The 24,462-nt window shown below is 42.1% G+C and overlaps 2 long non-coding RNA genes across 6 annotated transcripts; both read right to left on the bottom strand.

Annotated features, from left to right (window-relative positions):
• Positions 1-1,448: 1,448 nt before the first annotated feature.
• On the bottom strand, positions 1,449-5,056 carry LOC147163641 (uncharacterized). The gene is made up of 4 exons (XR_015096781.1): positions 4,939-5,056; positions 4,461-4,499; positions 2,808-2,849; positions 1,449-1,852 (listed from the first exon to the last, which is right to left on the bottom strand). It is a non-coding gene; the product is annotated as an uncharacterized LOC147163641 (long non-coding RNA).
• A 2,719-nt stretch (positions 5,057-7,775) lies between these two features.
• On the bottom strand, positions 7,776-24,294 carry LOC147163640 (uncharacterized). 5 transcript variants are annotated; one of them, XR_015096924.1, is made up of 6 exons: positions 24,133-24,292; positions 24,005-24,043; positions 23,739-23,759; positions 22,320-22,340; positions 10,818-10,838; positions 7,776-7,955 (listed from the first exon to the last, which is right to left on the bottom strand). It is a non-coding gene; the product is annotated as an uncharacterized LOC147163640 (long non-coding RNA). The 5 variants fall into 5 exon arrangements; XR_015096927.1 differs by lacking the exon at positions 23,739-23,759 and having other exon boundaries at positions 24,133-24,294; XR_015096926.1 differs by lacking the exon at positions 10,818-10,838 and having other exon boundaries at positions 24,133-24,291.
• Positions 24,295-24,462: the final 168 nt, after the last annotated feature.

Raw genomic sequence — 24,462 nt, 5'->3', positions numbered from 1 at the left:
AGAGTGTTTTTTTACTATGAGAGGATTTTACTATAAGAGGAACCGTCACCTGATTCTTCGGAAGAGGAATCGGCACCTGATTCTTTGGAAGAGGAATCGGCACCTGATTCTTTGGAAGAGGAATCGGCACCTGATTCTTTGGAAGAGGAATCGGCACCTGATTCTTTGGAAGAGGAATCGGCACCTGATTCTTTGGAAGAGGAATCGGCACCTGATTCTTTGGAAGAGGATTCTTCCTTGGTTTCGCTGCTGTCTGCAAAGAAATTGTAAAGCTTGTTGTAGATGTAGTTAAATTAGACTGGCGGCTTAGCGCAAGCGCGTTTCATTTGCATTCTTGATACAAAGGCAGTCTCAAGTCTCCACGAGTCTCTAAGAACATCACAAAATATTGCTAGATTTGCTGCTCACTGAGAAATAAGTTGATGACTACGTATAAAACACTCTTATTTTTGAAAATTCAGGCCACAAAAGTCTCTATTGCGCAAGCACTTGGAATTTACTCGGCATGTTGTCGGATCATTTTTTCCTCACTCGTTTGTACTATTTCTATTTCTGTATGATGATATGATGATGAGTGGGTTGATAACTTCAGATTTTTTTGTAGTCTACTTTAAGGTAATGATTATCGAGTTGACATCGGTTGCCAAGAGGCATACATGGTTAGGATGAAACTAACCAGAGTACTTCCAGGAAGTATTTCAAAGTCGAAACTGTCGTTAAATGTCTTCGCTTGCTACCAAATTTTAATCCTCTATGTATTAATGGAGTTAATTAGGCTGTGGGTGAAGCCGAGCAGTTCAGTTTGATGACTCACAATTAAATTTGATGTTACATACATATATATATATATATATATATATATATACCCAAAAAGCTATTTTGGCCTTGCAGACAAAGACAAACCCATTCTCATAAGGTACGTACCATGCGCCATGGAAAGTGCGGCCATGGCCACCAGGCCCAGCAGCAGGAAGACGATGTGGGCTCTCATGATTTCTTCTTCTCAACGCAGGTCAATGTCAGCTCGCTGTATACCACTGATTTGAACGAAAGTCTTTTATGTCAAACCGGGCGTGTCTCAAACATCTCAACCATCCACCCGTTGAGGTTTAAATATATGATCCTTTCTTTGCAATATAGCACAAATGTACAAACAGGTTCTATGTGTTTTTTTTTGTTCTTTTCTAATGTCATGAGACCACAAAGTAGCAATCCACTTGAACTTCTCGGTTGTCACAAGAACATGCCAGTTAAATGTCACCTGCCGAGTGGGTTTCGTGTTTATGTTCATTTTGACAAATCGCAATGGGAGCAATGAGACACAAACAAAATAAAAAATTTAAGGAAAAAAGAAGAAACAAAAGAGAGCAATGAACAATACTGAGCTCTCTCAAAAACCAAAAAAGAATCTAGAGCAACAAAAATTAAAAAAAGCATGGCATGGAAGATCATCGTGTACTTTTTTTATTGTGTGATGTATATTTATGTAGCCAGGTTTTTTACAGCTGCTACATTTGCTTGTACTAAACAATATGTGCAGTTATGCTCATTGAATTTACAATAGTTTTCAACTTTACATTTATCGTGATATATGATCAAAAAAGCCAAAAGCACCAATTAAACACTGTCAAATATAAATCGAATTAGCTCCAAACTGTTGTTTTGCTACTATTACATCACATCCGTAATTTCAGTTGTGGCCTGATAACAAACGAGGCTTTTTTGAGACAAAAGTGGTCGACTCTTCCTCAAAATCCTTCATCAAACTATTCCTCGTCATCTTCATCTTCATCGAAATCTTCGTCTTCGTCGAACTCTTCCTCATTGTCTCCGTTGGACACCTTTTCTTCAACTGCAAAAAAAATCACAGAACTTTTTGTGTATATGGTTAAATTAGGCAAGCAATATTCATTTGCATCCTGGACGTGATCGAGTTCTTTATACGGTTGTTGTTGTTTTTTAAACTAATTTGATGACGGCGGCACCGTGGATGACTGGTTAGCATGTCCGCCTCCCGGTGCAGAGGACGTGAGATCGAGTCCGGCCTAGGTGGAGTTTGCATGTTCTCCCCGTGCCTGCGTGGGTTTTCTCCGGGTACTCCTGGCTCCTCCCACATTCCCAAAATATGCATGCAGGTTAATTGAGCGTGTGTTTTGGTTGTTCATCTACGCGTGCCCCGGAATGACTGGCAACCAGATCAGGGTGTACCCCGGCTACTGCCCGAAGCCCGTTGAGATGGGCTCCAGCATCCCCCACGACCCTTGTGAGGAAAAAGCGGTTCAGACCATGGATGGATGGATGGAGAACTTGCTCACTTGCCATCAAACATACTTTATTTTTGAAAATTCAGGTGTAAGAATGTATGCCTTAGTATTGGGATAGCTTATTGTCTGTCTACATGTGTTGCTCCACGATTCAAGTATCTTTGTCGCTTAAAGGGTTCTAATCAATGGCCTTTTTCCATTATGTTTTTGCATTAAGCGAGCTGTTTGGTTGTTTTAAACGTACAATGTTTAATTGTTTTTATTGTATGTGTAGTCTGCCAGTGACCTTCTACATTAAACATTAGGCAGTGGTCCTCGACCACCGGTCTGCAGGCCACTTGGTCCCGGTCCACATAAACGATCCGTAGCAGTGAGTATGTCATTCAGAGGCCCGACACACACACACACACACTCCCGTCGACGAACGTTACCTGGTACAATGGTTGGAGCGGAGCAAATATGTCCCATACTGCACTTATGGGAATTGTCTGATGAGCGTTGACAAATTAAATGCAACTATTTCACGCCGACGTGATGACTCACCTGTCGTCTGCAACTCCATCTGGTCAGCCGACCCCTCTTCTACTGCAAGGTTGGAAAAGAGGAAAGTAAGGTCTTGAAACTGTCTAAAAAAACAAAATCTGGCAGAAGTTTCACTCTAGCATGTCTCATCATCAGTAGACCCACAAAAACTGGGTCCATGCTCGAAAGCTTCAAAGCAGCCATTTTACACTCATTTCGTCACGAGTTTTGCTTCAGCATGTTTTAGCGTATTTCCACTGGAGCCCAGCACCGCTCGGCTCGCTGGCCACCTGAAATGCGCATCTGGGACGCTGGACGGAAGTAACGCATAACCGGCTGCGACACCACAGTCGAACGCGGGAAACCACGTATAACCAAAACACGGAAGCCATGGAGGACGACGCTGCCCGGTATCGGTTCTGTTTTTTTTGTGGTGCTTCAGATGTGGCGCTTCTTCATAGCTCGAGGACGATGGCTATACACGATGATAGCAGTGGGAGCGAAGAAGAAGACGAACACTTGTCGAAAAGGACACGACTGGTAAGTTGTTGTTTTTTTCCCCCCTCGCCGATGTCCATTACTGATGACATCACAGGATCTACCGCCCTATTAACTGCTGTGGTGTTTTACGTTTAAACCAGTTTCACTAATTGCAGTGCCTTTTGCAGGTGTGGAGGGTAATAAACATGCACAATTAAAAGAAGAATGTTGGCTCCTGGACATGACATTTACGAGACACGCAAGAAAATCAAGAGACACAGTAAGCTATTTTGCCGTTTTATAGAAATCCTTCTGAAACTGTTTTGTCCAATTGATATCATACACCACAAAATTAGAAGTGTAAATTTAACTCCCATAGTGTTAAATTGAACACTTTCCCTCAGTTTATATAGTTCTCACCAGTTCCGATTTAAATTTGCACTTCTTAAAGTGTAAAAAATTACAACACCCATTGTGTTATTATTTTTTTGCACTTTAAAGTGTTATCGACTTTCACCTATCAGTGTTATTTTTTTCACGTTATCAGTGTTATTTTGTAACACTTAAAAGTGTTATTTCCTTTCATTTTTGGGTATTAATTTCTCACAGTTTTCTTGTCACTTCCAACCACAAAGTGTTATTTTCATTCCATTTTGTGTTAATTTTAGTGTTACTTCTTGACAAGTTTGTATTTTCTAACCAAAATGGAGACAGTGGGACTCGAACCTAGTACCAACAAGTACGCCACAAGTACATGTTTGTTGCCGCCATTTTTTCTCCACTGTAGGTCTCGTTCCCGCACGACCTCAGCCTGGAGTGGATGAGTGTGACTCGCGGGAATAACGCTACCCGTAGAGCTTTTTCTTCACTTTGAGTGTTCAAACAACACCCAAATCAACACCCAGTAACTCAAAAATAATTAACACTAGATTTTTAACTCAATAACACTACAGAATTTGCTGTGTAGAGCTAGCTGACTAGCTAGCTACCTATCTAGCTATCTGTCTATCTAGATAGATAGATAGTAATAAATCCTCCGCTTGCTCTGAAGCCGCCATTTTAGTATTTCTCGTGGGTACTTCAAAGACAGTCGCTCTAAATATCTGATTCCTACCAAATTCAAATATCAAATGCAACTCGACAGTCAGGTGAAGCAAAACTGTGAATGGCAGATTCTTAAGTTTGATGACTCACCTTCGACCAAAGTTTTAATGACTTTTTCGGACATATTTCCTGTTGAAAGAAAAGTAAACATCCATATCTCATTACGTGTATAATAATAATAATAATAATAAGTCATATTTATATAGCACTTTTCGAGACACTTCACAGTGGATAGATTATTCATGCACTCACACATTCACACTCTGGTGGCGGCAAACGCCTTTAGCAGCCACAGCTGCAGGCTGACGGAAGCGTGGCTGCCAGCGTGCGCCTACAACCCCCCCGACCACCACCAAACATTCGCACCCCCGGTGTGAGTCGCACTGGAGGCAATGCGTGTGAAGGGCCTCGCCCTAGGACACAACAGCACATGACTTGGGAAGAGCGGGGATCGAACAGCCAACCTTCTGGTTACTGGACGACCGTCTCGAACCCCTGAGCCACGGCCGTATGCAATCGTCGAGTTTTACGGCCTCCCAAATGTCCCAACACGAAGTAGAGAGCATACCTTGACCATGCGTTGAACGGGTCAGCACGGCCACCAGCACCAGCAGCAGGAATATGGTGGAGGCTCTCATGATTTCTGCTTCTCAATACAAGAGACGAGCTTGTTGTATGTTACCGAGTTGAGCCAGAGGTCTTAAATACCACTCTGATGGTGTTTGAAACATCTCAACCATCCGATCTGTCCCATTCAGGTTAAACTTGTCCTCGTGTTTTTCTTCCCGCTTGAATTTGCAAAAAAAAAAAAAAAGGGGGGGGGGGGGTTCATCCAGTTTGCTTGTATTTTGGGGAATTCAGCTTGTTTTGTATATGAAATTAGAAGAAGCCAAAACAATATCACGTGTTATGTTATGTGGTATGCAAAATTTCTAAGGGAGGGGTGGGTCATTGCACAAGAATTATCTTGGCAAGAAGATCAGCAGTTGCCGATGCACTTGCAGCCATTTATTGAACAAAGACACAATTCATTTAAATAGGGATTCATATCTAAATATGGACGATGCTGTTATCTCAGAAACTAGAATGTCAAAATGATTAAGGAATGACATTTAACTAAATAATGTGAATGAAGTACTATTTATTAAAACTTGAAAACTCCCGTGTAATTTTTTTTATGAGACTGCTGATTCTTGACCTTGAGGTCTTGTGTGTAACCTAACGATTTAGCCAATATGGCCGTTCAGGAAGCCTGCAGACAAGAATCTGGGATGCACTTTTGGCCTACATGGCCAGCTCATTTGCGGAGACAACAGGCACAATCTGGGGTGTACCTAATCTTTTGTCAAATATGGCTTTTATTTTGACATTTTGAAAAGAAATTGTAGTAAGAAAAAGCTGAACTGTATGTGATGGCACACCTCAAACAGCAGCCTCAAGAGTTTCCAATAACAACACAAAAACAGATTACTTGCACCTTACTTTTTATTGCATTTGTCACGCCTTCTCATACTATGCACAGAACCAACTGGTGTTGGCGTCCTGACCGCCATGGGGCCGTTTAAGACTTAATTAAATTCAATTAAATAATTAAATCCATACAAAACAATCTGTCTGGGTGGATTTAATTATTTTAAATACACAAAGTCTAATTATCTTGTTGAAAAACATTTTTCTCAATGCAGGACAATGTAAGCTCACCTGTATCTCTTATTAGAACCTACCATATATATATATATATATATATATATATTGTAATATTTCACGCTGGATCTGTTTGAATCTGCCCCGTCCACTTCAAGGTGGAATTTGTCCTCATTAATTACCTCCCACTTGAATTCCAGCCTGAAACCAGAATGTTCATTACGTGGGGTAGCAATTAAAAACAAGTTTGGTGGGGTTTTTTGGGTTTGTTTTTACTACCGTGAGAAATAGCATGAAAGCATTCTCAATTTATATAAGTAGGGTTAGTTATTGTGTTCACTACAGTATCAGTGTTTTTGTGTACCATCCAATGTTAGGCAGTGACGTGGGGTCAGGATAGGCAAGGTAGGCACTGCTACCCCAGGCTGAAATGAAAGTTGAAAGTTCATTATTTCTTTTATCTCAGAAAGTCTACACTACCTGTAGGTTTAAAAGTGACAACATTTAGTGATTTTCATACTTCAAATAAAAATGACTCATTCCTTTGTCTGGCCTGCAGGCAAAAATGCTGCAAAAATGATCGTCCTGAATGTGCTTTTCGCAGCCCTGTCCGCGTCGCGACGTGTGTTCGCGCATGCGCAGTCAGGTTCCCGGTAGAAAAGTCCTTTACGCAAATAGGCCGATCGCTACGCAGCCTTTTTACGTCACTGTATTATTCTTATGCGAACGTACGTTCGCACAGTGCATTCGTGAATTCAAAACACACAAGATGGCGCGCTACTCTGGAGAATATAATACTATTTTTACTTTCTTTTGAGGGAAAACGCCACCTTTTGAAGGATGGGAGACCAGCGCCTTAGCTACCGGATCTTCAGCAAAGTAAGGGACAAAGAATTATTCGTACTTTTCACAAAGAATGGTGCAAAAAGGAAAGATTGGCTTTGTGGATGTGCTTCGATGAACTGGCTGTTTCACTTTACGTGGTGTCTGGCATTGCTATTGCTATTGCTAGCTTGATTTTGTGAGGAATTGGGCTGTTTTACAGGCAGATATTCACTTTATTACATTCTTTCCGGGCGTCCGGGCGGATTTGAAATTGTTTGTTACGCATTGGCTGAGTGTTGAGCTGCCGCACCGGAGGCTCTGGGTGCGAAACCCGCTCGAAGTAAAATAAAAATAAAAATGTTAGACTTCAAAAGAGAGTAATGTTTTTTGGTTTTATTTTCTACCCATACAGAGGAGTTATATGTTAAAATAGTTTGAATGTATGGCATCTTGTATATGAGTATCAAGAATCTCGAGGTCGGGCTGAGTGTCCTCTTTTTTTTTGGGAAATGAAAATACGGTCACCCTAGGATACCTTGTGCACTCGCCTGCCAACACACAAATTTGTAATTGGTGTGTGCGTCTCAATTTGCGACTGCCTGCCTACCCAAACCGAGAGCTCACTGCACGTCACTGATGTTAGGCAGAGCTTGTTTATCATTCCAAGTCTTCGCTTTGGCTCATTTACCACATAAGCTTAGGTTTTGGTTTTTAATGATAGGATTAAACATTTACAATGCAATCAATGCAACCTGTAGTTAAATAACTGTTACTTTATTAACCTCAATTACAAATGACCTTGCCAATTTGTCAATTTTAAAAATCGAATGTGGTGTGTTTAAAAGTTTGCCCGCCTCAATCAAGATTCTTGGGTTATTTTGACGAAAGTCCTCACAGACATGTTATGAGGACACATGGGGGACCTTTACCAAATGCTTAAGCCAAGGAAAAGTTTATTGTGAGATTTGAAACTTCCTCAGATCTTTACATAAAATCAGCTTGATGGAGACTTTTGGAGTCTTGCCACAAAGCCTCTTTGGGCGTCGGGATGGCGTCTTGATCGGAAGTGTCGTGGGAGTCTCTCGGCCATTTGGTGGTACTCTGCCGTTTGTTCAACTGCAAAAAAATTGTAGAAACTTTTGTTTGTAAGATTAAAGTATCCATTTTCACCATTCATTTGCAGTCTCGATGCAGAGTGTTTCTCTGAGGAAGACTCGGGTGTTCCCAGAAGTTAAAAAAAAATAGTTGATAACTTCAACCAGTGTGGACGACGTTAATACTTTATGCTTTGTGTATATTTTCCGCAAGAATGTCTTAAGACATTTTAGGGAACACTTTTCATGTTTTAAAATACTCTCTTCTGACTTTGGCTGCCAGCCCTCCCAGATGACACGGAAATGTTATTTTCTCGGAAAAGGTTAGGCTTTTTTTTTAAAGAAGTGGTTTCATTCCAGCCACTTAAATAATTAAATAGCCAAGCCTGTTAGTATAAAGCCTGTTAATAAAGACCTGGCAATCAAACAGTGGTAAGTCAATTACGTCAGTTACATTTTTTACATCTGATACATCAATGAGTCGGCGCGCATGAAAGTCTCTAGGACAAAATACTGGAAGTGTGCCATTTTCTTTCAAGCGGCCATTTTGTACATTTCCTTGGTGCCTGATGGATTAACTGAGCTGAGGGACTTTGTCCAGTTGCTATCAAATTTGAATTACGTTTTCTAGGAATGCTATTCCAGGCTCATTTGGACCTTTTCCAGGGGAACTTCTCCTATTTATTTATTTATTATAAATTCTGCCACTGAAGCTAGTTTCATTTAGCAATGAGAAATTTTGTATGTCTATCATGAGTCGACCCGCACAAAAGCCTCAACATATTATGAATATGATATTCGGATTCACGGCATGCCAGTGGGTTAATTCTGTGGGTGCTGTCCCCCCTGGCTGGGCGTGGGCGGGTCTGCCCCTCTGTTGGCTGCTGGGTGGCGGCTGCGTCTTGGCCGTTCCCTGGGTCTCTTGGGGGGTGCTGCGTTGCGGGGCTTTCCCTGGTGTCGGGGGCGGCGCGGTCCGTCGCTCTGGGCCCGGCGACGCGGTTCGGGGCCTGTGGGCCGCCGGGGTGCCCGGTGGTTCCCTCTCCCCTCCCCCTTCCTCCCCCTTGCTGCCTCTCCCTCCTCGCCTCTCCCCGCCCGTCCTCCGCCTCCCTGTCCCTTCTCCCTGGTCACCCTTCCTCCTCCTCTCCCCCTCTCTTTGCGTCCCTGCCGCTGCCCCCTGCCCTTCTTGTCGTCCCCTTCCCTCCTCCCTTCCCCCTCCCCGGTACGCCTTCCTTCCCCTCCCCTGGGCCGGGGGCTCCATCCATGGCCCGGGTCTCGGTGCTACGGGGGCCGGCGGGGGTGGCTGGGGTTTGATGTCGTGCCCGCCCCGCTCCAGTGGGCGTCCTGGCACCTCGGGCGGGACCCAGTATCCGGGGGGCGAGCCCTATCGCCCCGCCGGACGGGTCCCATATGCCCGCCGGGGTCCTGGTGGGGTGGGTGGGGGCTTGGTGGGCCGGTGCGCCTCCTGCCCCCGCCCGGTTGGGGAGGGCCCCGCTGGTCACTCCTCTTAACTCACTACACTAGGTTTGCACAATACACTTTTATAGACATATAGGGCACATAACACACTTTGGGGGGTGGGGTAGGGTGGAAACACCGTCTTCACCCTACAACTCCCCTCCAATTTTAATACACCACACAACTTGTGGGGGGGGGGGGCTTGTGGGGGTGCCATCGGTTGGGGGCCGCAGTATAGAGCAGTGCTGTGGTCCCCTGTCCGTGTCCCCGCCCCCCCCCCCCCCCCGCCCCATCTATTTTTTTTTAATGCACCACACACACTCAGTAACATGCTTGGGTGGGGGGGTGCTGGGGGTGGGGGGTGTCTGGGGGATTGGGGACGTGGGGGCGGCTGGGGCTGGGTTGGGGTGGGTGGCGGGGGTGGATGGGGGGCGGGGGGTCGTGGGGGGTGCGGGGGTTGGGGGCCGGTGGGGTGCCTGGTGGGCCTGCAGTGCCCCGTCCTGCTGCGTTGGGCCGGGGGCGCGGGCCGTGTTGGGGCGGGGGGCGCTCCTGCTCCTGGGTTTGCTCTCCGGCCGGTGGCCCTGGCGGGGCCCGGGGGTCGTCCTTTGGCGCTGCCGCGGCCTGCGGGGCCCTGAGGTGTTGCGCTTGCTCTGTTCCGGCGGGGGTCGACGGCTCCCCTCTTTGGTGGAGATTTTCATGCATGCCAGATCCACCACACCAGCATCTACCGAAACTCAGACACAATCTGTTTCCTCCTCAGGTTATTGAATCGGTGGAGGCTGGTGTCTGCGGATCTCACGCGGCTTCGTCTGTCCTTCCTTCCTTTTCTCGGTCTCTCCTTTGGTCTCTTGAGGCCTCCCTGATTTTATGTTTTTTGGATTTGTTGGGGTCTGGATGTTTCTTGGGCTGGGGAGGAGTTCTGGTGGGGGGTGTCTGGTCGGTGCTGGATTTCACCTTCCTTGGTTTTCTTTGGTCCCCTCGGGTCTCCTGGTGTTCGGTTTAGGTGAACGGTATGAGATTTTTTCTAATAGGTTTTCTGGTGAGCTAACAAATACACGCACGCACGCACGCACGCACGCACGCACGCACATACACATACTCACCCACACACACACACACAAAAAAAAAATAAAAAAAAATAAATAAAAAAAAAATAAAAGAGCAATGATGATGACATTTTCCGAATGAACAATACTGAGCTCTTAAAAATAAATAAATAAATAAATAAATAAATAATGAATATGAATATTGTTCCCAGTCAATCCCTTTCCGTGATTCATGTGATTTGTCACAGTTGGGTGGAAACCTCCTTGTCCAAATTTGGTCCATTTCATCCGCCATTTTGATTTGACCTGGCCCAAGCTCCCCTACTGGAATATTCAAATTCTTCTGCTCCCAAAGAACATGTCGGCACCCAACGTTGACTCACCCCCATCTTCGTTCTCCTGGCCTGTTGGAAGAAAAGTATAAACATTCACGTCTCATTGCTTTTGTACACAGACTTTTCCAGCCTCCCAAATTTGTAGTACCCAGCCACTTTTCTCCCATTATTCCTCTATAAGAAATAATGAACGGACTTTCAAAATCCATGTAACAAATTTGAACGACATGAACTGCTCTATAGACGGGCGGTGCAAAATGCGGAATGGCTGCATGTTCGCAACTCATACCGCATTAGTAAATTTGATGACTCACCCTCAATATATATAGAGGAAAATATTTGCCCAAATTAAAAATAAATAAATGACTAAATGAATACAAGTGGAAATAAAAACGGACATAAAAAATACAATTCAAAAATTAAACACAAAAAAATAAATATAAATGTAAATAAAACAACAAAATATATAAACATAAATAAATAAATAAACACAATAACAAAAAAACGCATTACTACTGCCAGCCACATTCCCACTCTTTTTTTTGTCTGAAATATTGCTTCCATCCCTCCAACAATGTAGACTGAGCAAACACAGCACACCACTACCAGTTCCTGTTTTCTGTGACTGTAGTTGAGTCTTAATATTGTATTTGTTTCCCATTTCTCTTGAAAAACTTTGATGAACTCATTCACTGCCGTTGACGGCTATAGACGTCAAAAATTCATTTGAGCTTTTTCTATTAGTTTAACATCTTTTTCCACTTTTGTTAACAAGAGTATGAAAACCTAGATTTTTTTTTATTGTACATTTAGAACAGATATAACATTTGTGACTAATCGTGAGTAACTTAACTAGTGAAGTATTGAGATTAACTAAGATGAAAAAAATAATTACCTGACGCCCCTAATTTTTATTCCACATTAATGACAGTATTCGCACAATTTAACGTTAAATGTCAACTTTTTCACATTCATTTTTAATGAGACTGACATTGAACTTTTTCTAAGTCCCGTGTTGGAAATCATTTCTTTGATTTCTGCGTGTTCAAATAAAATTCAAAGTTGAAGTCTCGTGGAGAAGTTTTGCTAGCTTTATTTCAGAATCTGAAAGACATCTCTAGAACCCGGCTCAAATAGCCCTGATCCAAGAAGTGTAACATTTTCAAAATAGACTCACCCATTTATACCTAACAGTTCCCACCCCCTTTATTGACAAAGAGTCTTCAAGTCTACACATCCCCCAGTCTTATCTTTCCTCAGTCCCTGTCTTGATCAACTCAGAGGATGTGTGGGTAAACACTTGGCCCCCGGAGCCTCCCGACACCAGGAACTCACGCAGACGGCCCTTTTGTTCAGACACCTCTTATTTAGATTAAATCAGACACCTTACTATGACAGGGAAGAGGACAAAGACTATAGATAAACTAACATGTGGGTAACAGTTGTAACATATCTAACTAAAATCAAAAACACTTTGAAAAATATAAATTGAAGCAGAAAAACAATGTTAATAATCCAATACCCGCTTTTCACACCCGCTTCCATACATACAGGTTATCATCGTTGCCAGCTGTCTGATACTGCTCGCTGGCGCTGTTGGTAAAGTGCGTTGTCCAGTAAACAGGAGGTGGTTTAAATCCCGCCTCAGACTGCTGCAAATATTTCCATGGCCGTTATGCTAAGTGACGTACATGTATAATGAAATGACGTATCATATCATTTTTTTCCGTGAATCTTCTTCGGAAGAGGAATCTTCTTCGGAAGAGGAACTTTCTTTGGAAGAGGAACTTTCTTTGGAAGAGGAATCTTCTTTGGAAGAGGAATCTTCTTGGGAAGAGGAACTTTCTTTGGAAGAGGAACTTTCTTTGGAAGAGGAATCTTCTTGGGAAGAGGAACTTTCTTTGGAAGAGGAACTTTCTTTGGAAGAGGAATCTTCTTGAGAAGAGGAACTTTCTTTGGAAGAGGAACTTTCTTTGGAAGAGGAACTTTCTTTGGAAGAGGAATCTTCTTGGGAAGAGGAACTTTCTTTGGAAGAGGAACTTTCTTTGGAAGAGGAATCTTCTTGGGAAGAGGAACTTTCTTTTGAAGAGGAATCTTCTTGGGAAGAGGAACTTTCTTTGGAAGAGGAACTTTCTTTGGAAGAGGAACTTTCTTTGGAAGAGGAATCTTCTTGGGAAGAGGAACTTTCTTTGGAAGAGGAACTTTCTTTGGAAGAGGAATCTTCTTGGGAAGAGGAACTTTCTTTGGAAGAGGATTTTTTTTCGCGAGAGCATTTTTTCCCGTGAGAGGGTTTTTTCCCGGAAGAGGAATCTTCTTCGGAAGAGGAATCGGCACCTGATTCTTTGGAAGAGGAATCGGCACCTGATTCTTTGGAAGAGGAATCGGCACCTGATTCTTTGGAAGAGGAATCGGCACCTGATTCTTTGGAAGAGGAATCGGCACCTGATTCTTTGGAAGAGGAATCGGCACCTGATTCTTTGGAAGAGGAATCGGCACCTGATTCTTTGGAAGAGGATTCTTCCTTCGGTTCGCTGCTGTCTGCAAAGAAATTGTAAAGCTTGTTGTAGATGTAGTTAAATTAGACTGGCGGCTTAGCGCAAGCGCGTTTCATTTGCATTCTTGATACAAAGGCAGTCTCAAGTCTCCACGAGTCTCTAAGAACATCACAAAATATTGCTAGATTTGCTGCTCACTGAGAAATAAGTTGATGACTACGTATAAAACACTTATTTTTGAAAATTCAGGCCACAAAAGTCTCTATTGCGCAAGCACTTGGAATTTACTCGGCATGTTGTCGGATCATTTTTTCCTCACTCGTTTGTACTATTTCTATTTCTGTATGATGATATGATGATGAGTGGGTTGATAACTTCAGATTTTTTTGTAGTCTACTTTAAGGTAATGATTATCGAGTTGACATCGGTTGCCAAGAGGCATACATGGTTAGGATGAAACTAACCAGAGTACTTCCAGGAAGTATTTCAAAGTCGAAACTGTCGTTAAATGTCTTCGCTTGCTACCAAATTTTAATCCTCTATGTATTAATGGAGTTAATTAGGCTGTGGGTGAAGCCGAGCAGTTCAGTTTGATGACTCGCAATTAAATTTGATGTTACATACATATATATATATATATATATATATATACCCAAAAAGCTATTTTGGCCTTGCAGACAAAGACAAACCCATTCTCATAAGGTACGTACCATGCGCCATGGAAAGTGCGGCCATGGCCACCAGGCCCAGCAGCAGGAAGACGATGTGGGCTCTCATGATTTCTTCTTCTCAACGCAGGTCAATGTCAGCTCGCTGTATACCACTGATTTGAACGAAAGTCTTTTATGTCAAACCGGGCGTGTCTCAAACATCTCAACCATCCACCCGTTGAGGTTTAAATATATGATCCTTTCTTTGCAATATAGCACAAATGTACAAACAGGTTCTATGTGTTTTTTTTTGTTCTTTTCTAATGTCATGAGACCACAAAGTAGCAATGCACTTAAAAATTATCGGTTGTCACGAGAACATGCCAGTTAAATGTCACCTGCCGAGTGGGTTTCGTGTTTATGTTCACTTTGACAAATCGCAATGGGAGCAATGAGACACAAACAAAATAAAAAATTTAAGGAAAAAGAAGAAACAAAAGAGAGCAATGAACAATACTGAGCTCTCTCAAAAACCAAAAAAGAATCTAGAGCAACAAAAATTAAAAAAAGCATGGCATGGAAGATCATCGTGTACTTTTTTTATTGTGTGATGTATATTTATGTAGCCAGGTTTTTTACAGCTGCTACATTTGCTTGTACTAAACAATATGTGCAGTTATGCTCATTGAATTTACAATAGTTTTCAACTTTACATTTATCGTGATATATGATCAAAAAAGCCAAAAGCACCAATTAAACACTGTCAAATATAAATCGAATTAGCTCCAAACTGTTGTTTTGCTACTATTACATCACATCCGTAATTTCAGTTGTGGCCTGATGACAAACGAGGCTTTTTTGAGACAAAAGTGGTCGACTCTTCCTCAAAATCCTTCATCAAACTATTCCTCGTCATCTTCATCTTCATCGAAATCTTCGTCTTCGTCGAACTCTTCCTCATTGTCTCCGTTGGACACCTTTTCTTCAACTGCAAAAAAAATCACAGAACTTTTTGTGTATATGGTTAAATTAGGCAAGCAATATTCATTTGCATCCTGGACGTGATCGAGTTCTTTATACGGTTGTTGTTGTTTTTTAAACTAATTTGATGACGGCGGCACCGTGGATGACTGGTTAGCATGTCCGCCTCCCGGTGCAGAGGACGTGAGATTGAGCCTAGGTGGAGTTTGCATGATCTCCCCGTGCCTGCGTGGGTTTTCTCCGGGTACTCCTGGCTCCTCCCACATTCCCAAAATATGCATGCAGGTTAATTGAGCGTGTGTTTTGTTTGTTCATCTACGCGTGCCCCGGAATGACTGGCAACCAGATCAGGGTGTACCCCGGCTACTGCCCGAAGCCCGTTGAGATGGGCTCCAGCATCCCCCACGACCCTTGTGAGGAAAAAGCGGTTCAGACCATGGATGGATGGATGGAGAACTTGCTCACTTGCCATCAAACATACTTTATTTTTGAAAATTCAGGTGTAAGAATGTATGCCTTAGTATTGGGATAGCCTATTGTCTGTCTACATGTGTTGCTCCACGATTCAAGTATCTTTGTCGCTTAAAGGGTTCTAATCAATGGCCTTTTTCCATTATGTTTTTGCATTAAGCGAGCTGTTTGGTTGTTTTAAACGTACAATGTTTAATTGTTTTTATTGTATGTGTAGTCTGCCAGTGACCTTCTACATTAAACATTAGGCAGTGGTCCTCGACCACCGGTCTGCAGGCCACTTGGTCCCGGTCCACATAAACGATCCGTAGCAGTGAGTATGTCATTCAGAGGCCCGACAGACACACGCACACACACACACACACACACACACACACACACACACACACACACACACACACACACACACACACACACACACACACACACACACACACACACACACACACACACACACACACACACACACACACACACACACACACACACACACACACACACACACACACACACACACACACACTCCCGTCGACGAACGTTACCTGGTACAATGGTTGGAGCGGAGCAAATATGTCCCATACTGCACTTATGGGAATTGTCTGATGAGCGTTGACAAATGAAATGCAACTATTTCACGCCGACGTGATGACTCACCTGTCGTCTGCAACTCCATCTGGTCAGCCGACCCCTCTTCTACTGCAAGGTTGGAAAAGAGGAAAGTAAGGTCTTGAAACTGTCTAAAAAAACAAAATCTGGCAGAAGTTTCACTCTAGCATGTCTCATCATCAGTAGACCCACAAAAACTGGGTCCATGCTCGAAAGCTTCAAAGCAGCCATTTTACACTCATTTCGTCACGAGTTTTGCTTCAGCATGTTTTAGCGTATTTCCACTGGAGCCCAGCACCGCTCGGCTCGCTGGCCACCTGAAATGCGCATCTGGGACGCTGGACGGAAGTAACGCATAACCGGCTGCGACACCACAGTCGAACGCGGGAAACCACGTATAACCAAAACACGGAAGCCATGGAGGACGACGCTGCCCGGTATCGGTTCTGTTTTTTTTGTGGTGCTTCAGATGTGGCGCTTCTTCATAGCTCGAGGACGATGGCTATACACGATGATAGCAGTGGGAGCGAAGAAGAAGACGAACACTTGTCGAAAAGGACACGATTGGTAAGTTGTTGTTTTTTTCCCCCCTCGCCGATGTCCATTACTGATGACATCACAGGATCTACCGCCCTATTAACTGCTGTGGTGTTTTACGTTTAAACCAGTTTCACTAATTGCAGTGCCTTTTGCAGGTGTGGAGGGTAATAAACATGCACAATTAAAAGAAGAATGTTGGCTCCTGGACATGACATTTACGAGACACGCAAGAAAATCAAGAGACACAGTAAGCTATTTTGCCGTTTTATAGAAATCCTTCTGAAACTGTTTTGTCCAATTGATATCATACACCACAAAATTAGAAGTGTAAATTTAACTCCCATAGTGTTAAATTGAACACTTTCCCTCAGTTTATATAGTTCTCACCAGTTCCGATTTAAATTTGCACTTCTTAAAGTGTAAAAAATTACAACACCCATTGTGTTATTATTTTTTTGCACTTTAAAGTGTTATCGACTTTCACCTATCAGTGTTATTTTTTTCACGTTATCAGTGTTATTTTGTAACACTTAAAAGTGTTATTTCCTTTCATTTTTGGGTATTAATTTCTCACAGTTTTCTTGTCACTTCCAACCACGAAATGTTATTTTCATTCCATTTTGTGTTAACTTTAGTGTTACTTCTTGACAAGTTTGTATTTTCTAACCAAAATGGAGACAGTGGGACTCGAACCTAGTACCAACAAGTACGCCACAAGTACATGTTTGTTGCCGCCATTTTTTCTCCACTGTAGGTCTCGTTCCCGCACGACCTCAGCCTGGAGTGGATGAGTGTGACTCGCGGGAATAACGCTACCCGTAGAGCTTTTTCTTCACTTTGAGTGTTCAAACAACACCCAAATCAACACCCAGTAACTCAAAAATAATTAACACTAGATTTTTAACTCAATAACACTACAGAATTTGCTGTGTAGAGCTAGCTGACTAGCTAGCTACCTATCTAGCTATCTGTCTATCTAGATAGATAGATAGTAATAAATCCTCCGCTTGCTCTGAAGCCGCCATTTTGGTATTTCTCGTGGGTACTTCAAAGACAGTCGCTCTAAATATCTGATTCCTACCAAATTCAAATATCAAATGCAACTCGACAGTCAGGTGAAGCAAAACTGTGAATGGCAGATTCTTAAGTTTGATGACTCACCTTCGACCAAAGTTTTAATGACTTCTTCGGACATATTTCCTGTTGAAAGAAAAGTAAACATCCATATCTCATTACTTGTATAATAATAATAATAATAAGTCATATTTATATAGCACTTTTCAAGACACTTCACAGTGGATAGATTATTCATGCACTCTGGTGGCGGCAAACGCCTTTAGCAGCCACAGCTGCAGGCTGACGGAAGCGTGGCTGCCAGCGTGCGCCTACAACCCCTCCGACCACCACCAAACATTCGCACCCCCGGTGTGAGTCGCACTGGAGGCAATGCGTGTGAAGGGCCTCGCCCTACGACACAACAGCACATGACTTGGGAAGAGCGGGGATCGAACAGCCAACCTTCTGGTTACTGGACGACCGTCTCGAACCCTGAGCCACGGCCGCATGCAATCATCGAGTTTTACGGCCTCCCAAATTCTGCATGCCCTCCATTTCTTTCCATTGTGTCCCAACACCAAGTAGAGAGCATACCTTGACCATGCGTTGAACGGGTCAGCACGGCCACCAGCACCAGCAGCAGGAATATGGTGGAGGCTCTCATGATTTCTGCTTCTCAATACAAGAGACGAGCTTGTTGTATGTTACCGAGTTGAGCCAGAGGTCTTAAATAACACTCTGATGGTGTTTGAAACATCTCAACCATCCGATCTGTCCACTTCAGGTCAAACTTGTCCTCGTGTTTTTCTTCCCGCTTGAATTTGCAAAAAAAAAAAAGGGGGGGGGGAGGTTTCAATGGTGACCATCAAGTTTGCTTGTATTTTGGGGAATTCAGCTTGTTTTGTATATGAAATTAGAAGAAGCCAAAACAACATCACGTGTTATGTTATGTGGTATGCAAAATTTCTAAGGGAGGGGTGGGTCATTGCACAAGGATTAACTTGGCAAGAAGATCAGCAGTTGCCGATGCACTTGCAGCCATTTATTGAACAAAGACACAATTCATTTAAATAGGGATTCATATCTAAATATGGACGATGCTGTTATCTCAGAAACTAGAATGTCAAAATGATTAAGGAATGACATTTAACTAAATAATGTGAATGAAGTACTATTTATTAAAACTTGAAAACTCCCGTGTAATTTTTTTTATGAGACTGCTGATTCTTGACAATAGGTCTTGTGTGTAACCTAACGATTTAGCCAATATGGCCGTTCAGGAAGCCTGCAGACAAGAATCTGGGATGCACTTTTGGCCTACATGGCCAGCTCATTTGTGAATACAACAGGCACAATCTGGGGTGTACCTAATCTTTTGTCAAATATGGCTTTTATTTTGACATTTTGAAAAGAAATTGTGGTAAGAAAAAGCTGAACTGTATGTGATGGCACACCTCAAACAGCAGCCTCAAGAGTTTCCAGTAACAACACAAAAACAGATTACTTGCACCTTACTTTTTATTGCATTTGTCACGCCTTCTCATACTATGCACAGAACCAACTGGTGTTGGCGTCCTGACCGCCATGGGGCCGTTTAAATTTTAAATAAATTCAATTAAATAATTAAATCCATACAAAACAATCTGTCTGGGTGGATTTAATTATTTTAAATACACAAAGTCTAATTATCTTGTTGAAAAACATTTTTCTCAATGCAGGACAATGTAAGCTCACCTGTATCTCTTATTAGAACCTACCATATATATACATAAATATATATATATATATATATATTGTAATATTTCACGCTGGATCTGTTTGAATCTGCCCCGTCCACTTCAAGGTGGAATTTGTCCTCATTAATTACCTCCCACTTGAATTCCAGCCTGAAACCAGAATGTTCATTACGTGGGGTAGCAATTAAAAACAAGTTTGGTGGGGTTTTTTGGGTTTGTTTTTACTACCGTGAGAAATAGCATGAAAGCATTCTCAGTTTATATAAGTAGGGTTAGTTATTGTGTTCACTACAGTATCAGTGTTTTTGTGTACCATCCAATGTTAGGCAGTGACGTGGGGTCAGGATAGGCAAGGTAGGCACTGCTACCCCAGGCTGAAATGAAAGTTGAAAGTTCATTATTTCTTTTATCTCAGAAAGTCTACACTACCTGTAGGTTTAAAAGTGACAACATTTAGTCATTTTCATACTTCAAATACAAATGACTCATTCCTTTGTCTGGCCTGCAGGCAAAAATGCTGCAAAAATGATCGTCCTGAATGTGCTTTTCGCAGCCCTGTCCGCGTCGCGACGTGTGTTCGCGCATGCGCAGTCAGGTTCCCGGTAGAAAAGTCCTTTACGCAAATAGGCCGATCGCTACGCAGCCTTTTTACGTCTCTGTATTATTCTTATGCGAACGTACGTTCGCACAGTGCATTCGTGAATTCAAAACACACAAGATGGCGCGCTACTCTGGAGAATATAATACTATTTTTACTTTCTTTTGAGGGAAAACGCCACCTTTTGAAGGATGGGAGACCAGCGCCTTAGCTACCGGATCTTCAGCAAAGTAAGGGACAAAGAATTATTCGTACTTTTCACAAAGAATGGTGCAAAAAGGAAAGATTGGCTTTGTGGATGTGCTTCGATGAACTGGCTGTTTCACTTTACGTGGTGTCTGGCATTGCTATTGCTATTGCTAGCTTGATTTTGTGAGGAATTGGGCTGTTTTACAGGCAGATATTCACTTTATTACATTCTTTCCGGGCGTCCGGGCGGATTTGAAATTGTTTGTTACGCATTGGCTGAGTGTTGAGCTGCCGCACCGGAGGCTCTGGGTGCGAAACCCGCTCGAAGTAAAATAAAAATAAAAATGTTAGACTTCAAAAGAGAGTAATGTTTTTTGGTTTTATTTTCTACCCATACAGAGGAGTTATATGTTAAAATAGTTTGAATGTATGGCATCTTGTATATGAGTATCAAGAATCTCGAGGTCGGGCTGAGTGTCCTCTTTTTTTTTGGGAAATGAAAATACGGTCACCCTAGGATACCTTGTGCACTCGCCTGCCAACACACAAATTTGTAATTGGTGTGTGCGTCTCAATTTGCGACTGCCTGCCTACCCAAACCGAGAGCTCACTGCACGTCACTGATGTTAGGCAGAGCTTGTTTATCATTCCAAGTCTTCGCTTTGGCTCATTTACCACATAAGCTTAGGTTTTGGTTTTTAATGATAGGATTAAACATTTACAATGCAATCAATGCAACCTGTAGTTAAATACCTGTATAATAATTCATGATTGTAGTAGGATTAAAATAAAGTGTACATAATAAATAAAGAAATACTTATGTAATTTCCTTCTCAAAATTTCATTTAAAATTCACAAAAACAAGGCAACAAAAGTGGAAAAAATGTTAAACTAATAGAAACCTGTTACTTTATTAACCTCAATTACAAATGACCTTGCCAATTTGTCAATTTTAAAAATCTAATGTGGTGTGTTTAAAAGTTTGCCCGCCTCAATCAAGATTCTTGGGTTATTTTGACGAAAGTCCTCACAGACATGTTATGAGGACACATGGGGGACCTTTACCAAATGCTTAAGCCAAGGAAAAGTTTATTGTGAGATTTGAAACTTCCTCAGATCTTTACATAAAATCAGCTTGATGGAGACTTTTGGAGTCTTGCCACAAAGCCTCTTTGGGCGTCGGGATGGCGTCTTGATCGGAAGTGTCGTGGGAGTCTCTCGGCCATTTGGTGGTACTCTGCCGTTTGTTCAACTGCAAAAAAATTGTAGAAACTTTTGTTTGTATGATTAAAGTATCCATTTTCACCATTCATTTGCAGTCTCGATGCAGAGTGTTTCTCTGAGGAAGACTCGGGTGTTCCCAGAAGTTAAAAAAAAATAGTTGATGACTTCAACCAGTGTGGACGACGTTAATACTTTATGCTTTGTGTATATTTTCCGGAAGAATGTCTTAAGACATTTTAGGGAACACTTTTCATGTTTTAAAATACTCTCTTCTGACTTTGGCTGCCAGCCCTCCCAGATGACATGGAAATGTTATGTTCTCGGAAAAGGTTAGGCTTTTTTTTTTTAAAGAAGTGGTTTCATTCCAGCCACTTAAATAATTAAATAGCCAAGCCTGTTAGTATAAAGCCTGTTAATAAAGACCTGGCAATCAAACAGTGGTAAGTCAATTACGTCAGTTACATTTTTTACATCTGATACATCAATGAGTCGGCGCGCATGAAAGTCTCTAGGACAAAATACTGGAAGTGTGCCATTTTCTTTCAAGCGGCCATTTTGTACATTTCCTTGGTGCCTGATGGATTAACTGAGCTGAGGGACTTTGTCCAGTTGCTATCAAATTTGAATTACGTTTTCTAGGAATGCTATTCCAGGCTCATTTGGACCTTTTCCAGGGGAACTTCTCCTATTTATTTATTTATTATAAATTCTGCCACTGAAGCTAGTTTCATTTAGCAATGAGAAATTTTGTATGTCTATCATGAGTCGACCCGCACAAAAGCCTCAACATATTATGAATATGAATATTGTTCCCAGTCAATCCCTTTCCGTAGACGAGAGTCAATTGTGATTCATGTGATTTGTCACAGTTGGGTGGAAACCTCCTTGTCCAAATTTGGTCCATTTCATCCGCCATTTTGATTTGACCTGGCCCAAGCTCCCCTACTGGAATATTCAAATTCTTCTGCTCCCAAAGAACATGTCGGCACCCAACGTTGACTCACCCCCATCTTCGTTCTCCTGGCCTGTTGGAAGAAAAGTATAAACATTCACGTCTCATTGCTTTTGTACACAGACTTTTCCAGCCTCCCAAATTTGTAGTACCCAGCCACTTTTCTCCCATTATTCCTCGATAAGAAATAATGAACGGACTTTCAAAATCCATGTAACAAATTTGAACGACATGAACTGCTCTATAGACGGGCGGTGCAAAATGCGGAATGGCTGCATGTTTGCAACTCATACCGCATTAGTAAATTTGATGACTCACCCTCAACCATATAGAGGAAAATATTTGCCCAAATTAAAAATAAATAAATGACTAAATGAATACAAGTGGAAATAAAAACGGACATAAAAAATACAATTCAAAAATTAAATACAAAAAAATTAATATAAATGTAAATAAAACAACAAAATATATAAACATAAATAAATAAATAAACACAATAACAAAAAAACGAGATTAAAACCAAGACTGTGAGGTTATCGGCTCTGTATCGTGGATTTGAAGTATCTCTCCCAAACTATGTTTACGTGCAGTCAATCACCCTTTCAAAACCCAAATTATGTGCTAAATTCTGGTTTTGAAAGACCATATAAACACACAAAAATGCAAATGTGCTCTAGTTTTTTTTTTTTAAACCCCCAAATAATTCTGATTACTATTTCATTTGTGAAATATGAGTTAAGCAGCAAAAGCCACCCATTTTTATCCATCTCAGGAGGCGGCCATTTTGCCACTCATCAACTGATAACGATCAATCATGGCTCAAACCCAGAAAACAGGTGCGCTGTGATGTAAGAAAAAAATTAAGTTCAGTCTCCAGGCCATTTCACTGAGCAACTGGTAATTTGGTAGGCATGTGTAGAGGTCATGATGAAAAGACACAAGAGGTCTTGGAGACAAAGACACTTAAGGCTAAATTGCGAAAAAGTCGCATTTTTGTCATAGCATGTGCTCGGTCAATGGTGTCAACCTTTCAATGGCCTTCCCTTAAACCAGTTTTACAAGCATTTGAGTCCATAATTACAAAAAAAAAAAAAATGTATAGGTGCAATGACACAGACCCCTGAGTTGTCATTCAGGTGTGGTGTGAAATACGCACAATTAAGACAAGAATGTTGGGGCCCGGACATGACATTTTCATTTAGCAATGAGAAATTTTGTATGTCTATCATGAGTCGACCCGCACAAAAGCCTCAACATATTATGAATATGAATATTGTTCCCAGTCAATCCCTTTCCGTAGACGAGAGTCAATTGTGATTCATGTGATTTGTCACAGTTGGGTGGAAACCTCCTTGTCCAAATTTGGTCCATTTCATCCGCCATTTTGATTTGACCTGGCCCAAGCTCCCCTACTGGAATATTCAAATTCTTCTGCTCCCAAAGAACATGTCGGCACCCAACGTTGACTCACCCCCATCTTCGTTCTCCTGGCCTGTTGGAAGAAAAGTATAAACATTCACGTCTCATTGCTTTTGTACACAGACTTTTCCAGCCTCCCAAATTTGTAGTACCCAGCCACTTTTCTCCCATTATTCCTCTATAAGAAATAATGAACGGACTTTCAAAATCCATGTAACAAATTTGAACGACATGAACTGCTCTATAGATGGGCAGTGCAAAATGCGGAATGGCTGCATGTTCGCAACTCATACCGCATTAGTACATTTGATGACTCACCCTCAACCACTTCCTCTTCAATCTCTTCATTCTCGCTCTCTGTTGGAAGAAATGTAAACGTTCATGCCACGTATTTTGTATCAGGTTTTCCAGCCTCATAAATTCCCCAAAAGAAATAGGTAGCTTACCGAAAGCGTCCATTAAACAGGTAGGCACGGCCACCAGCGCCAGCAGCAGCAAGACGACGTGCGCCCTCATGATTTCTTCTTCGCAATGCAGGACAACGTGAGCTCGCAATTGAACCGCAGTTTTTTTTTTTTGTTTTTATGTCACTCTGGGTGTGTTTCAAACATCTCACCTATCTGCCCCGTCAACTGCGTCCTCAGTGTTTACGTCATGCTTGCATGCCACCCTGGTGCCAGTACGTGCAGTACAGTGTTTTGCACACCATGTTAGTAAATTGGCCACCACCAAAGTCGATTTTAAGAAAATTTGACAATTCCAAAAAAAAAAAATTT

Source organism: Leptonotus elevatus, chromosome 13 (assembly GCF_054856555.1).
Source record: "Leptonotus elevatus isolate MCC_2025b chromosome 13, RoL_Lele_1.0, whole genome shotgun sequence".
Lineage (NCBI taxonomy): Eukaryota > Metazoa > Chordata > Actinopteri > Syngnathiformes > Syngnathidae > Leptonotus > Leptonotus elevatus.
This window is presented reverse-complemented; position numbering and strand designations above follow the sequence as displayed.